Source organism: Myxine glutinosa, chromosome 2, assembly GCF_964187855.1.
Source record: "Myxine glutinosa chromosome 2, kmMyxGlut1.1, whole genome shotgun sequence".
NCBI lineage: Eukaryota > Metazoa > Chordata > Myxini > Myxiniformes > Myxinidae > Myxine > Myxine glutinosa.
Genome location: NC_136262.1, coordinates 56,369,993 through 56,387,065, shown reverse-complemented (window position 1 = coordinate 56,387,065; position 17,073 = coordinate 56,369,993). Strand labels below are relative to the sequence as shown.

The 17,073-nt window shown below is 48.1% G+C and overlaps 1 long non-coding RNA gene across 1 annotated transcript; it reads right to left on the bottom strand.

The window, feature by feature from the left end:
* Positions 1–1,357: 1,357 nt before the first annotated feature.
* Positions 1,358–16,776, bottom strand: LOC137421780 (uncharacterized). Its single transcript, XR_010983404.1, has 3 exons — positions 16,725–16,776; positions 2,161–2,360; positions 1,358–1,527 (listed from the first exon to the last, which is right to left on the bottom strand). It is a non-coding gene; the product is annotated as an uncharacterized LOC137421780 (long non-coding RNA).
* Between the last annotated feature and the right edge of the window lie 297 nt (positions 16,777–17,073).

Below are 17,073 nucleotides of genomic sequence, written 5' to 3'. Positions count from 1 at the left end.
TATAAGGCTGATGTATATAAGACTGCTTCAGTAGCGCTAAACTTCTGTATTTTTTAACGATCTTTAAAAACACTATTTTATTGAAATTGAAGTATACACGTAAACACTGTGCAGGTTAACGTGTGCTATGAACTCTTCAGTTGTTATTGTTATCATGACGACGCTTGACGTCACAGAGCCCCAAAGTGATCTGCGCACCTGCAGCCCGCGGTGCAGGAAGCGCAGGAATTTTGAGCATGGATGCGTATAATGACGGATTACAATAAAACACAACCAGCAGACTTCAAAACAGCTACACTTGTAGTGGGGAAATTAATTTCTGAAAATCGCCTGTCACGTGTGCTCCGATGGCTCGGCTCAGGCGGAATGAAGTACACCATGTGAAAAAAAAAAAAAAAAAACGAAAAGAAAATTCGCGGCGGTAATGGGGAGAAAAGGGGGCAATCAGGAGAGGAATTCCTAATACTGAAATAACAAGCTTGAAAAACTCTGTTTGCACATCTGCCGCGGCGTGTTTATGAAGCTTTTGCTCCTGGCCCGGGGTCGGACATCTGCCTTCTGGTTAGAATCCCGCAGACGTGCGACCGAGCGAGAGGCCGGGCATTAAGCAAATTTTGGAGGTATGCGCCCTCACGCCGTACCCACCTCCCTCGATCCCTCACCGATCCCACCACACCCCTTACAGACCCCCCACCGGCCCCTCCTCATGCCCCGGATAGCCAGGTGGAGAGAAGCCATGAACAAATGTGAAAAAACGAAGAGACGAATCGCTAAACGAGGGTGAACGTTTTCCTTACTCACACATGGGCCTCGGTAGTCGAGCTTAAATCCACGAGCAAGTGGGATTCGGTTTAAATCGCCGCTCGAGTGCAGAATCACCATGTGGTGCTGCATCGTGAAGCATGCCATTCACCAGGACGACGGGCAAAGCCGGCCGTCCCATTTGTAATCATGCCACTGGTGCCCGAGCTGTGTGTGGGTCTTTTCCAATGAGAGTACTTTGTTACCTTTATAAACATCTTACTAAACCCTCAATGTACTGTATATACATACATACATACATATATATATATATATATATATTTTATTTACTTATTGAAAGAGGGAGTGCATATATGTTGGAGATGTTAGCTCTACTAAGAGAACAAAAAATGGAATTATCATAAAAATTTATACAGGTGGAGATGCACCAATGGTGAAAATGTCCTGTCAATCGGACCAACGGTTGCAGAGAAAATCATATTTATTGTGTGCGGACAAACAGACAAACAACGGACTCAAATGCAATACCCTCTCCTCAGGCGAGGGTAATAATGGTATGTCTCATGACCTTACTTACGTGCACCTCAATGTGGCTCAGACATTGCATATCGGAGTGTTTTGATATGGACAGGTAGCTTCCCTTTAGGTGTTAGGGAAATTTAACAGCAAAGAATGACAAGATGAACATCATCGAGAAAGTGTGTATGAGGGTAGTAACTCAAGGATCCTTCACTCAAAGAGCAGTTGATGCATGGAATTGTCTCCCTGGAAAGATAGTGGTAGTAGAAACAGTAGATATGTTTAAATACCGAGAAGCATTGGAGGTAAAGAGATGTACATACTGTATACTTGATGAAGTGAATTGCTCTTGCATTCCGCAAGCAGCAAAATAACTCAAGTAAATCAAGAATTAGTGATTAGAATGAGCTCTTTATTTAAAAGTTTACAGCTGGAGTAATTTTAAGTGTAAACAAGACGAAAGCTATAAAATAAAAGTCGGAAGATGCTCTTGTTGGCGTTGTAATGTTGCACAGTTCGAGTAATGTTGTTGTAATGTAATGTTGTAATGTAATGTAATGTAAGTAATGTAATGTTGCACAGATGCTCAAAGTCATACACAGTTCGAGTGTAAACGCCATTGTTTTAGGTCACGTGACCAGCAGTGAGCAGAATGAGGCTGCACCGGCCGATTCTTATTCACGGATATTTCTGTTTATGGACATTTTCCAACGGTTTTGTGATTTTTTCCTGGGATGTTGACTGAGTTGCATCAATGTATGAAATTTCAGTTTTCCAGCCCAACAAGAAAGTACTAAACATTTATATGAGTGAGTGAATAAGTGGTCACAAAGAGCTTTATATATTACATAATGCCCCAGTGAGGTATACCTGACTCACTGCTTCTCCTTGCCTCCCAGCTCCTCCGCTCTCCCTCGCCACCACCTCAGTGAAGTTAAGATAAACTGATAGATTGAATTCAGGCATCGTTGATATATCGCAGGCCGTATGGGCGAAATAGCCCCGATCCGTATCCAAGTGTTTTTTTTAACATCCATTGTATGGTCCATCTCCAGTCTTTCTTCAACAGCCGATCCCTCCTGCAAAGAAGGGTTGATTATAATCATACATACATACATACATACATACATATATACATATACATACATACATACATACATACATATATACATATATATATATATATACAGACTTGGCATTTAATATGGAATATTTTTTTTGTGGGGGTGAACTTACTTATCAAGATGACTTAGAACCAAAAGTTCATTGGAATTATGTTGAAATTATTCTAGATTTTGTTAATGTGACCTTTAAAAGAAACAAAAACCACATTTGACATTTCGAAGCAAATAAATTGATCCTTGAAAGTGATGTAAACTGATATCGAACTCAATTCACGGACAGTACTGCGTTAAACTTCTGTGCGTTTTCCAGAAGTATCTCTTTATTTTGCACATTAGCCAAATTTTTAGCCGCGTCGCAGACGCTGGTCATAGAGTGCCCTCTGCTGTTGTTGTTGTTGTTCTTCTTCTTCTTGTTCTTCTTCTTCTTGTTGTTCTTGTAGAGAAGACAAAACCTCAAAGCTCCACCCATTCTGGGAACCATAGCTCCGCCCATTCTGGGAGAGGCTTCATATAAACAAATATCCACCATTTTATTAACTCGCATAGCTTTGAGGCCTGTTTTGTAGGCCCGTGGTGTCTTCCTCTCTCACACAGTTTTATTTCAAATCAAATTCGATATATCATTTCATTTTTCACAGTCGCTAACATAGTTTTTGACTCGGTTGAAAAAAAACGGGAAGAAAATCCGATGAAAGTTGCCCTTTATAGAACGAAATGAATTCTCAAAGGCCTGTAACTTCAAGTCCATTGAGATATTTTTTTTAAAAATCGCGGCATGGTCAGTCATACACCGCCCGAAATAAGAGACGGGAAAATTCCGAGATATATATATTTTGTTTAAATCGCGGCATGGTCAGTCATACACCGCCCGAAATAACAGACGGGAAAATGCCGAGATACAGTATATTAAAAATTCGTCCATTTGATGACAATCGTCACGATGAAATATTTAATTTATACGTCGTCACAATAATGTGGAGAGAGGAGCATAGCTTCGTTCACGTGTCGCCACACACGGGAAATTGCCGAGATTTTTTTTTTTTTAATCGCGGCATGGGCAGTCATACACTGCCTGAAATAACAGATGGGAAAATGCCAAGATATATTAAAAATTCGTCGCCACACACGGGAAATTGCCGAGATATATTTTCACTTTGCACAAATATAACATCAAGTAATCGAATCAATAGGAATGTCCTGTGCCTACAACATCGACGTTATAGGCACAGCTGCATCTAGGCATTGTGTAACATCGACGCGGCTTTTGTTTTAATTAAAACTTTTTGTACTTGTTTTTTAACAAAAACAAAAGTTAAATTACGACTGGGATTACGGACAGTAAAATTACAGTTCGGGTACTTTGTGTAACTCCCACGAGCATTCAGGAGAGCACGTACACGTTGAGGCATGCTGTTCACGAGATTTGCCAAGGTTTGGACAGGAATCGCTTGCCATGCAGTGACAATAGCCGGCTGCAATTCACGCACAGAGGTCAGCTGCTGGTCCAAGTGGTCGATTTGACGCGTTAATTCTGCCCACAAGTTCTCTATCAGATTCATATCCGGGGACATGGCAGGCCACTCCATATGCTCTACACCATGGTCAGCAAGAAAGTGTTAGATCATGCGGGCACGATGAGGCCGTGCATTGTCATCTTGGAAGACAAAGTTTCCTCGAAAGGCTGCAAGAGCAAATGGAAGCAATGTTTCTTCCAGAATGACCCTGTACTTGAACTGGTTCAGGTTTCCATTCAGAACACCCATGTCAGTTTTTCCCCCTGCATGAAAAGCAGCCCAAACGGTCACCCCACCACCTCCAGCTTGGACTCTTGGCACTATACAATCTTTATTGTGGGCTTCATGCACTTGTCTGTGCACTCGGACGCGGCCATCTTGACGATAGACCAGAAATCTAGACTCGTCACTGAAGGTCACGTGATTCCAGTGTCCTGGCTGCCATTGACGGTGCTCTCTGGCCCACTGCAATCGGCGCTGGCTGTGTTGTCTGGTCAGGCGTGGCTTTCTCAGGGGACGCCTGGCACGATAGCCTGCTTGAACCAGTCGTTGGTTGACTAGCCTTCTGGATACAGGCACATTTGTCAGTTGCTGCTACTCAGCCCTAAGCCGATTAGCTGACTTGGTACGGCCATTGCGGACTAACCGGTGCAGCTGGCGATCATCCCTCCTTGTGGTTCTGCGGGGACGTCCTGGCCTCGGTATTGGAGTAGGGACACCCTTCTGAGTATTTCGTTTCAGGATCTTTGACACCTGACGTTGAGTGATGCCATACTGCCGAACAATAGCACGCTGTTTCATGCCGTAATTTCGTAAAGCAACCACTCCATGACAAACAGCATTGTCGAGTTGACGGACAATCTCCAGAGGAAGCGGCAATAACTTTTGGAGATGTGCAGCAGTTGTTTTCCACTAATACAGAACGCAACAACCCTTGTATACCCGACTGTGAAGCCAATCATCAAATGCACCTGTCCGTACATTTTGCCACGCCACCTGTGATATAATCCTGTTATTGACATCTTGCTGCGAAAGACAATCAGTGACATGGTTCTTTCAACAAAGACATCACCGAAGGGTAAAAGAAACTCACCAGATTGATATACTGAGTTCAAGAAGTAAACCCAAGTCAAGAAAAAAACAAGTACAAAAAGACCGGATGGCTCCGCGCCGAGGTGGACCTTGGGATCTCGGCCCGAGTAAACCTCCTTCCCTGCACCGCATGCCGGACGGACCCAACCTGCAGGCGACCAAACCACCCATATGCATTGCGCGGCTTTGCGAAGCCGAGCTTTGAAAATGCATTGACATACCGAGAGGCTCGTAGTTCAGAACTCCACACCAGATTGTGCAAATGTTTGGATGGTAAAGACGCATCATGACGTAAGTGAGACATTGTGTGTGATTCCATCCCTTCCTTCTTGGGAGGGATTGGAGGACGAATTTGGCATAGAGGGGGGATGGAAAAGACAAAACGTAGTGACTAATTTGTAAGGTGTAAATACGGGGAGGGGCAAGGGTAGTGTAGGCCGACATGGGGGGTCACGAACGGTTAGGGACGAGCTTTCTCCGCTCGCTCTCCCGTGCTCCTCATGTTGCATTACCTTGTATTGTGTGTACCCTTGCGCCCTTGCCCCCGCTAAACTCTCTGCTTTGTCTTTCCTCCCCACCCATGGACCCATTATTTTTGTTGAGGGGAGTGTGCAGGAACCCTGAGCTCTGCGGCTGCACTTTTGTGCTGCGCTCTGCTACCTCGTGCTGCACCAGTACACCTAATGGACCACACGTTCTGTGGCCTGACACCTTTTGCTGGGGCAAACATTTGCTGCAAGCGTTATCTTGCCCTGCGGACCACTGGTTTTAAGTGGCGTAAAGTCACGCAGATGGACCATAAGATGGCCCTGCAAATAATTAAAAAACGGACACGGTCTGTGCACTTTTTTATTTAATCCAGTGTGTCAGGAAGGAAGATCTCAAGTTTTATTATGGCACACCGAAGACGAAGCAGGAAGACGCAAGACGCAGCAGCCCAGCAGCAGCCAAGCAGCAAACATTTATTATTGACATGTGATGATTGTGCATTTTTGTGAATTTTGGTGCATTTGTTATGGTGTATTGGTGCAGTGCATTGTGTTTCTCTCCTCAAATTTCTTTCCGAAAAAGACAGGTCCTGGGTTGTAGAACTGTAAATAATTGGTTAGTCTTGTAAATAACATGCTCCCCACCGGCTTCATGTTTAGTTTGAGAATTCTTTCCGTAATTCGGTTAGCCGTGGGTGTGAATCTGTTAGTTAGTACACAACGCAGTAGGTGGGACATATTTAGTGTTGTAAAACTGTCACACACAAGGTGTTAGATTAAATGTAGAGGGGAACCTCATCTAAGTGTCACACGTAAGTTAAAAAGTAGTCCTGACCCTTGCTAAAAACCGGTCGTGCTCATTTGTGTGGGTTCGGCTAGGGGACCAGCCTGGCGAAGGAGGGGGGCAGTGTTGAGGTTTTGTGAATTGTACATATAACATCATCAAAGGTTAAAGGCTTGCCCCCCATAGTTAGTCCACAAGCAACACGTAGGCCCATTAGAATTAGTTATGTCATAGTATGTGTAAGAGTAGGCCATTTCACTAGTAACATCTGCGTTGTGTAAAGAAATAATAAGCTTAGGTCCTTTCATTTTGCGGCCACCCTCCAATTTCCATCATGGGCGAACTCGATCCCGCACTCCATTTGGCATCCCTCAAGTTTGTTACGCTTTGGGCCACCCGCAGCAGTTTGTTACGCTTTGGCCGCCAGCAGCGTTCGCTGCCCTTGGTTTCGCTCGAAACTAGTCGGGTTACCACGAGGTAGGCCTGAAAAGGGGGAGGAGCATGAGGGTCGAGGTGTGGCCGCATCAAGCAGCATGTCAGAAGGCGGTGACGGTGAGGACAACAGCCAACCTGAGCTCGGTGGGCATGGCTTGATAGGGCATGGCAAGAAACGTCTGGTGAGTTCGAGAGGGTTCCAAGGGCAATAAAACCCTTGGCGCGAGGCCCCCACCTCAGATTACAAGGGAGAGGCGCTTAAAAAGGGATCTACGAGGATGGAACGGAGTCGCGCATTGCAAGAGAGTTGTATTGAGAGAGCGCATTGAGATACGCATTGGGAGATTGAGAAGCGCATTGCTCGCGTTTATTGAACTATTACAGACTGTCTGTTTATTACGTACACGGCTGCGCCGCAAGTGCAACCGCCAAAGCCAGCCTACCGTTTGCCCTATAATAATCCCGTGCACGCCAAACGACACGTGGAGAGCTCCTGCCGTCTTTGTTCGTCTCCCGCTGCTGCAACGCTGCCCGGAAACGAGGAAATAACTCCCGCCCGAAACACGGATATTGATGGAATATGCCGAGCGGATAGCAATCCGCGATCCGAGCTGTTAACCAGTGACTAAACCCGATTCTAAGCGGTTGTAGTCGTGCCACGCTTACCCAATTGAGAAAAGACTAGGATGATCGAATGAGGAAGAAACCAGGAAGAACAAGGTAATTTATTACAATTTGTACAAGAAGAGGAAAAGAAAGAATGTACAAGAAAGAGGTAGAAAAAGGACAGAGGGCAGCCTTAGACAGTCTTATTCTATTCCCTGGACACGGGCTCGTTCGCTCTCAGACTCGGTCTCTGACTCAGACTCACGTGGGGATGTAGAAGGTAGGGTGGAAGGTCCGGCGATGGCGTCCACAGCTTGTCCCGGTCCTCGACCCGTACCAGCAGACGATGGTGGATGGCAGGCAGCTCTCCGTGTAGCGTAGGCGCGAGCGGACAATTATCGTGACGGGGAAAGGTCGGTAAGCTGGCGGTTATTGCACGCTTAGCTGCGTACGTAATAAGTGTACCGGCGCCTTTACACGCGCTCCCGGTACTACTCTGATCTCTCCAAGCACCCCTTCCCCAATGTCCTTCTGCATGCTGCAGTCCTCGGCAATGCATGCCGCGCACTCGCCCTTTGTAAAGCTGGTTGCCACAGCGAGTCTCTCCCTCTCGTACTCAACTCTCGTACCAGCCCTTCTGAATGCGCTCTTTATACCACGAAGTTCTTCTGGCCAGTCCTTTTGATGAAGCGCATCCATCCTCTCTGCACAGCCCTTCCGAATGCGCTCTTTATACCACGAATTTCTTCTTGCCAGTCCTGAAGGTCAACCTTGATATAACGAGTGCAGTTGCATCAGTCCTCTCTGCACAGTCCTGTGTAAGGGCTTTGCGTGCGCGCTTTTATAAGACAAGCCAGCGAACGCTCTGGAAGCCCCAACCACGCCCTGTCAGGCGATCTCACCTTAGCCCTGATTGGCTGGTGTGGTCTTACCGGCTCTGTCTTGATGGCCGCTTGACGTGGCCGCACCTCCATCCTTGCACTCCGCCCCCTTTTCGGGCCTCACCTCATGGCTTTTGGGCTGGTTCGAGCGGAAGCCCAAGGGCAGCGAATGCTGCTGGCCAAGGAGCGTAACAAATTGGGAGAGCCGATGGGGTACAGACTGGAGAGCGCTTAATGGCGTCGCTTGGAGGGAGGCTGCCAAAATGAACGAAAGTGGCCTACTCTTATTTGTTTGACACAACGCAGATGCAACTATTGGGAATGGCCTTATCTAAACACATACTATGAAATAACTGACGTCCTATGGTGACCTACGTGTTGCTTGTGGCCTATCTATGGGGTGCAACCTTTAACCTTTAATGATGTTATATTTACAAGTGTGGGTTCTCAAAACCGCAACACTGCACCCCTCCTTTTGTCAGGCTCGGCCCGAGCCGAACCGATACCTGGGTCAGGACTACTTTTACAACTACATGTAACACTTAGGTGTAGTTTCCCTCGACATTTACTCTACACCTTGAGTGCGACAGTTTTAACACTAGATATGTCCCACCTGCTGCGTTGTGTACTACCTAACTGATTCACGCCCACAATTAACCGAATTACGGAATTATTTTCAAACTATACATTTAAGCCGGTGGGGAGCATGTTATTTACAAGACTCTACTAATTAATTATTTACAACTACAACCCAGGACCTGTCTTTTGTAGGAGAAAGAAGAACTTTTTGGAAAGAGGAAATACCAATTGCACTGCACTGCACCAATACACCATACACCCATATGTACCACAAAAAAAAAATGCACAAAAAGCACCATCATCCAAAACTACACAAAAACATTTCAAAATAAATAATGGTGACGTCTTGGGCTTGCTGCTGGGCCGATGGATCTTGGCTGCATCCTCTTCTTCGGTGTGCCGTGACAACTTGGAGCTCTTTCTTCCTGGCACACCGGAATAATAATAAAAAAGTGCACAAACCGGGGCCGCTTTTTATTTCGTTATTTGCAGGGCCATCTTATGGTCCATCTGCTTGGCTTGTGCGCCACTTAAGAACAGTGGTCCACAAGTAAGATGCTGCTGGCAGCAATGGTCTGCCCCAGCAAAGGTGCCAGGCCACAGAACGTGTGGTCCATATGGTGTATCAGTGCAGGCAGGCAGGCAACAGGGTGCAGCGCAGAGTGCAGCCGCACAACTCAGGACACCTGCACACTCCCCTCGCACAAAAGACCATAGGTCCATGAGTGGGGAGGAAGACAAAGCAGAGGTTAGCGGGGAGCAAGGGCGCAAGGGTACACATCAATACAAGGTAATGCGACATGAAGGGCGTGGGAGAGCGAGCTGAGAAAGCTCGTCCCTACTCATACGTCACCCTCCATGTCAACCTACTCTACCCTTGCCCTTCCCCGTATTTACACAATTTACAAATTTGTCTCTACTGTCTCGTCCCCCATATCTCCCCTAAACCAAATTCATCCCCAATCACTACCAAGAAGGAAGGGATGGAATAACCTACAATGTCTCACCCACGTCAAGATGCGTCTTTCATTCCCAAATATACGCAAAAACCTGGTGTGGAGTCCTATCACCTCGGTGAGTGCATGCGGATGGTGCGAAGACATTTTCTCCTAACTATCCTTCTAAATGACATTAACTCTTTAAACTACCCGGGGTCTTGCCCTGCCAATCCAATTGGCCTTCTTTACTCTATGTGGTTCTAGAAACCAATTCCCATTGACCATACTGTGGTGCTCTTCCAAATTTGGGGTCTCACTCCCCCAATTTTTCTATCTGTGCCCTCGCACAATTTCGGGGCTGGGTCGTGTGGCTCTATGAGCAGGTCTACCTACCTGCGCACCTCCGCCACTGAAGTCACCACCCGAGCTTGCCTAGCTCCTGCGACTACCCTAACCTGGGGAAGGCCCTCCTGGCTCTCTCACCCCACTAATGCCCTCCCTGGCATTGGGCTACCCGGGTACTCTCCTCGGATCCTCGGGCCCCGCTGAACTCTACACAACTGAACTCTACCTGGCTCCCAGAGCCTACCTGCGGCCTCACCTGGTCGACAGACTACCAGTGGCGGAGTGCCCCAATAACCACACGCACCAATTAAGCCACACGCCCAGCCATTCCACAGTCTTATGCACCCCTCTAAGCACTTCTTTACTACTCCCTGCACCACAGATGTCAATCTCCAACAAATTTACCTACTCCCTCTACCTAACTTTAAACTACCATCCCCGGGTACTCGTGAGGGGGTCCATCCTCCCCCCATTCACTCCTTCACACCATGCACTCCACACAACGTATTCCACACACCATTTGCTCTACACCATTCATTCACTTGCACCCTATGCAAGGCAATCACTCAATACACAATGACACACATCCTCAATACGCCACTCATACACTTTCACACACACACACACACATCATTCACGACCATTGCCTCATTTCCTCACCATCACCACCAAGACTCCCATTCACAATTCCTCATTTCACCAAGACCATGCACACGGTGATTCCCACAATTACACACACACAGCATCATCTGACTATCTATTTCCCTCTAATACTAATGCTTTCCCTGTCATCCCTTATACTAAGCACATCCCTCGTCATTATCATCCACTAATCTCTCTACGTCCCCACTACTTGTTCAAAGGTCACTACTTAAATCTTAAGTCTCCTAAAGTCACTTCTAAATCCCTATCAATTATCCTAGCCCTCCCTGGCTAGTTTACACCGCCAAACCCTATAAATCTACTGCTCATGTGCCCAAAGTGAATGGTACAACTACCATTCGCTATCATCACTACTACCAAATGTCCACTACTCTCGAGCCTCTCGAGCCTCTCATGCGGGAATACATTTTTACAGCTCGGCTTCGAAAAGCCGAGCAATGCATGCGGATCGGGTGGTCTACTGTAGGTTGTGTCCGTCCGGCATTTTCGATTCTGGGGAGGAGGCATACTTGGGCCGACGTTCCAGGCGCCATCCCGGCGCGGAGCCTTGCGGTCTCCGCCATGATGACCCAACCTCCCCCGGCCGGAGCACCGCCCCCGCCAAGGGGCAAAGGTCCGACCTGGCCTTTCTCCCCCGGAATCGTGCCGATCGCCTTGCCCGTCAAAGCGCGGCACCGACCATACAGGGCGGAGCCCAGCACGAATCGTGCACGGCGCTCCCTGCAAGAGCGCCGCGGCAACGAACCCCATTGGCCCCCACAGCACACAAAGAACACCACACCCCGAGAGCTCGCGTCAGCTATACATCGGCCTAAGCGCTGCCCCGGTCAGCGTCGATGCTCGAGTCCCATTCTCCCATCCATACGCGACCCTTTTCTCACTCGCACATCCCATACACTCCGTTAATTCCGCCACCGCACGCTCTCGTGCACACTCCTTTATTACACACTCTCGCGCACATTCTTGCGCACTCATTCTACTCGCACACTCTGTTACACACCTTTCTTCCCCGCACTCCTCTCATGCACTCTCCCCCATTACGTACTCCGTAACCACCACGGGTGTGCACTCTATTGCACACCCAATCACCCTCCCCGGTGTGCACCCCCGCACACGCTCCTCAACACGCTCCGGTGTGCATCCTCGCACACTCTCCACAACCAACTCGCACTCCGTGTCGCACTCACTCTCACACGTACACTCCATTGTGCATTCTCCCTCACTCTCGGTTTCATACTCACGCTCCGACGCCATTCGCACACGCGCGCCATTCACTTAAACACCGCGCACCACGGACCTTCTACGAGCGCCCGGGTGACGCCGGGATCCAAAGCGTGCGAAAAATCCTTTCGCGCCAAGCACTTTCGCGCCAAACCTTTTCGCGCCATATACAGCCTGACTCACCTTTGGGAACCTTTTCTCCTCACGCAGCTGCAAATGTTTATTGGGATTAGCAAGTACGGCATCATGATGTGAACACAGACTTTGCACAATTTCCATCTTTTCCTCCCACGATTGCTCTTCTAAGTCCGCCGTCTCCTTAACCCCAATTTCCACTATAATTAATTCATTTTCTTTTTCCTCGACGACTGCTGGCGCTAATAAAATAAAATTTTCTAATTCGGCGGTCGTCGGCTTTTCCATATAGCAGAGCAGTTAAGAGGAAGCATCGTTCATTTTTTCAGGAAAGCACCAAATTTGGCACAGATGTAGTATGGACCTATACAATATTGTTTTCCTGAGGGGTGCCCAAAAATTCAGAACCCCTTGTGGCCGCCATATTGAATTTCAACATGACCGCCCTCTGTGACCTATTTCCCTCAATAACTTCTACACTATGAGTGGTCTTGTTCTTGTATTGTGGTCTTGGCAATAGCACACTACTTTACCTACCAGTCACACGGTGTGGAGGAACTCTGGATTGCCATTGGCACTGGTAAAAGCTACCGCTACCTTGCCATCCATAAAATTGCCACCGGCCTTGGTCGCAGGAAGTCCGAGTCTTTGCCATTATTTCATGCCTTCACTGGCTGCGACACAGTGTCATTTTTTGCCCAAATTGGGAAAAAGACAGCCTGGAAGGCTTGGGAGGCATACCCCAGCATCACGCAGACCTTTCATGCTCTCACTTATAGGCCATCTGTGGACGCTATTACTATGGAACTACAGAGCATAGAAAGATATGTTGCCATCCTCTATGGCCGGACTACCGAGATAAAGACAGTGAATGACATGCGCCGACACATGTTCACGAAGAAGGCAAGAACAATTGATCACATTCCCCCAACAGCAGACGCCTTCGAACAACACCTAAAACGTGCATGTTTTCAGGCTGGACACGTATGGAGTCAGGCACTTGTGCCCTACCCAGAACTTCCATCACCAGCTGATTGGGGCTGGATGAAAACAGGGACTTCTTGGACACCAATTTGGACCACAATACCACTGATACAGGAGGCATGTTCAGAGCTTACAAGCTGCCATTGTAAGTCGGCCTGTAAAGGCAACTGTAAATGCTCCAGGGCAAATCTGCCTTGCACATCACTGTGTGACTGCGATGGACAGTGCTTGTAGTACTACGCAACTGTGCGAGTGCCTCCACCTTTCAAGTGCCCACAATATTTTAAGTTAAAACTGCAACTGTGTGTAACTTTGATTAATTAATACCATTCCATTGTTATCAGAGAGCAATAAAACAATGTGTATCACTTGGAATTGAAATTTTACCTAAAATACTATGAGATTCAAGGAAAATGGAAACACCATGGCGGCCATCTTGAAATTAAAGATGATGGATGCCAATCTTTATGCAATTGATCCCATTGGATTCAGAGACCATGAAAACACGGGGTAAGACACTGGAACTGTGGTGTTATCGCTCATAGTATAGAAGTTATTGAGGGAAATAGGTCACAGAGGGCGGTCATGTTGAAATTCAATATGGCGGCCACCAGGGGTTCTGAATTTTTGGGCGCCCCTCAGGAAAACAATTGTATAGGTCCATACTACATCTGTGCCAAATTTGGTGCTTTCCTGAAAAAATGAACGATACGCCCTATTTTTCGGTCTTAACTGCCTAAGTAATACCCCGTGTCGCGATTTCTACCCCGGTCAACCCGGCCGTGCTTTGCTCAACCTCGCTTTCCCCGCGTTCCTCAGGCCGCGCTACCCCGTCGCATACCAATGTGCCTTTCCCGCTCGACATGCGGTCTATGTTCTCCCCAAACTTTTGTATGCGGTCACACATTCTGTTTCCAAATTTATTTAGCCCGTCTCTCATTTGGTTAGTTTGCGCATCCATCTCAATTTTCAATCACCCAATTTGGTTTCCCATATCATTTCTCAATTCCCCAATTTGGTTTCCCACATCATTTCTCAATCCCCCAATTTGGTTTCCCACATGCTCACCCTGAGCCTTCATTTCTTCCATTTGACTAGCCATCCACTCCCCCATCTTGTCAATACTGTCATTCTTTTTTTTAATTTCCACCATGAATTGTGCCATGAAGGCTTGCATGTCGCCCACCCCCATTTGCGCCGCGGGCGCGGCCCTCGTCGCCATGTGCAAGGCGCCGCCATTTTGCTCGCCTGCAACCCCTACTGCTGCACCCTCATTAATTTCCTCTTCCACTTCCAATTGCTCCAATTCTTCCCTGGTGCCCTGGGTTGATTCTAACTCCTCCTCATCTACCCCCACCGGCATCCATGGCACGATTTAAAATTTAGGTGTTAATAAAAATTTTGGCCGCTCGTAATTTTGACCAAATGTCCAAAAGATAAAAAATTTGGTTCGGGTCCCAAATCCCACTCCTGACACCAATTGTTGCGGCCAATATGCACAATTGGTGTCCAAAATCTGGTCTAAAAAATTTAGTCCCAGGTTCCAAATCCCCACTCCTGACTACCAATTGTTGCGGATCTCCGACGTCGGCTCTCCCCTTATCAATGGGGGATTAATCCCCTTGTCCTTTATCTGGCCGACGTGATCCTGGGGGTTATAACGTCCTTCCCGGGCAGCGTTAGGTAGGGTTTTTAGGACTAGGGATTCGCTATTACCTAAGTACTAACGCTGACCGGAAACAAGGAAATAACTCTCGCCCGAATCACGGATATTGATGGAATATGCCGAGGGAATAGCAATCCGCGATCCAAGCTGTTAACCAGTGACTAAACCCGATTCTAAGCGGTTGGAGTCGTGCCACGCTTACCCAATTGAGAAAAGACTAGGACGATCGAATTAGGAAGAAACCAGGAAGAACAAGGTAATTTATTACAATTTGTACAAGAAGAGGAAAAGAAAGAATGTACAAGAAAGAGGCAGAAAAAGGACACAGGGCAGCCTTAGACAGTCATTCTATTCCCTGGACACGGGCCCATTCGCTCTCAGACTCGGTCTCAGACTCAGACTCACGCGGGGATGTAGAAGGTAGGGTGGAAGGTCCGGCGATGGCGTCCACAGCTCGTCCCGGTCCTCGACCCATACCAGCAGACGGTGGTGGACGGCAGGCAGCTCTCCGTGTAGCGTAGGCGCGAGCGGACAATTATCGTGATGGGGAAAGGTTGGTAAGCTGGCGGTTATTGCATGCTTAGCCGCGTATGTAATAAGTGTACCGGCGCCTTTACACGCACTCCCGGTATTACTCTGATTGCTCCAAGCGCCCCTTCCCCAATGTCCTTCTGCACGCTGCAGTCCTCGGCAATGCGTGCCACGCGCTCGCCCTTTGTAAAGCTGGTTGCCACAGCGCGTCTCTCCCTATCGTACTCAACTCTCGTACCAGCCCTTCTGAATGCACTCTTTATACCACGAAGTTCTTCTGGCCAGTCCTTTTGATAAAGCGCATCCGTCCTCTCCACACAGTCCTTCCGGATGCGCTCTTTATACCAAGAAGTTCTTCTGGCCAGTCCTGAAGGGTAACCTTGATATAACGAGTGCAGTTGCGTCAGTCCTCTCCACACAGTCCTGTGTAAGGGCTTTGCGTGCGCGCTTTTATAAGACAAGCCAGCGAACGCTCTGGAAGCCCCAACCATGCCCTGTCAGGCAATCTCACCTTAGCCCTGATTGGCTGGTGTGGTCTTACCGGCTCCGTCTTGATGGCCGCTTGACGTGGCCGCACCTCTATCCTTGCGCTCCGCCCATTTTTTCCGGGCTTTACCTCGTGGCTTTTGGGCTGGGTTGAGCGAGCCCAAGGGCAGCGAAGGCTGCTGGCCAAGGAGCGTAACAAATTGGGAGGGCCGATGGGGCGCAGACTGAAGAGCACTTAATGGCATCGCTTGGAGGGAGGCTGAAAAATGGACGAGGGGCCTACTCTTATTTGTTTGACACAACGCAGATGCAACTACTGGGCATGGCCTTATCTAAACACATACTAAAAAATAACTGACGTCCTATGGTGACCTACGTGTTGCTTGTGGCCTATCTATGGGGTGCAACCTTTAACCTTTAATGACGTTATATTTACAAGTGTGGGTTCTCAAAACCGCAACAATATATATACATGCATACATATATACATATATACATACATACATAAAAAGAGACCAAAACCAAAAGAGAGATCGAAGACCACAATCACAAGCTCACGGCTACCCCCTTCCCCCCACCCCCCCCCCTCCCCGCCCCCACCCCTGTACATAATCCGTGCTGTCACTGTAGAGCAGGAAGGAGAAACACCTTCCATGGCGGCAACCGTTGGATTCGCTCCACAGCGCGAGCGCTTCGTGCCTGCGGTGTCCAAACAAACAACACGCCGAGTCCACGAGGCAGCTGCTCCATGGAGGAACCATTATCTCGGTGCTCTTTCCGATACTAATGATGTCAGCGGGACGGCTCCGGTTCGGCGGGATGGACGGCCTTGTGCAGATCTACTCCACGTGTTCTTCCGGAGCCGCCATGGGCACGTGGTCGCCCGACGTCTCCCTACGTGTCTACGTGAACACTGCCCCACCGATGTATGTATCATGTATGCCTCCAGCCATCCACAGTTTTGTCCATACCTTCGAGACAGATGAGAGGCCACGATCCTACATGTGTGATGCCCCCGTTCCCCCCATCCAATCGGCAGACGACCTGGCCTATCATAGAATCATTATCATCCAATCTTTTTGGATCATGATGTTTTGAACACTGAGCATTCTCAGAGTCTTGGAACTCAAAATGGGAGGATGTCGTGAGTTCAAAATCTGTTGATTTGGCGGTTATTTTTCCACTGGCCTTATCCTACATGGATTATGTACAAGCTCCTCCATGATCCTTTACTTCGTACACGCGCAGCAGCTGCCTGCTGCCTCCTCCCAACGTAATACTCTTGGTCGACCAGGGCGCACAATGTCCTGCTCTTTTCAA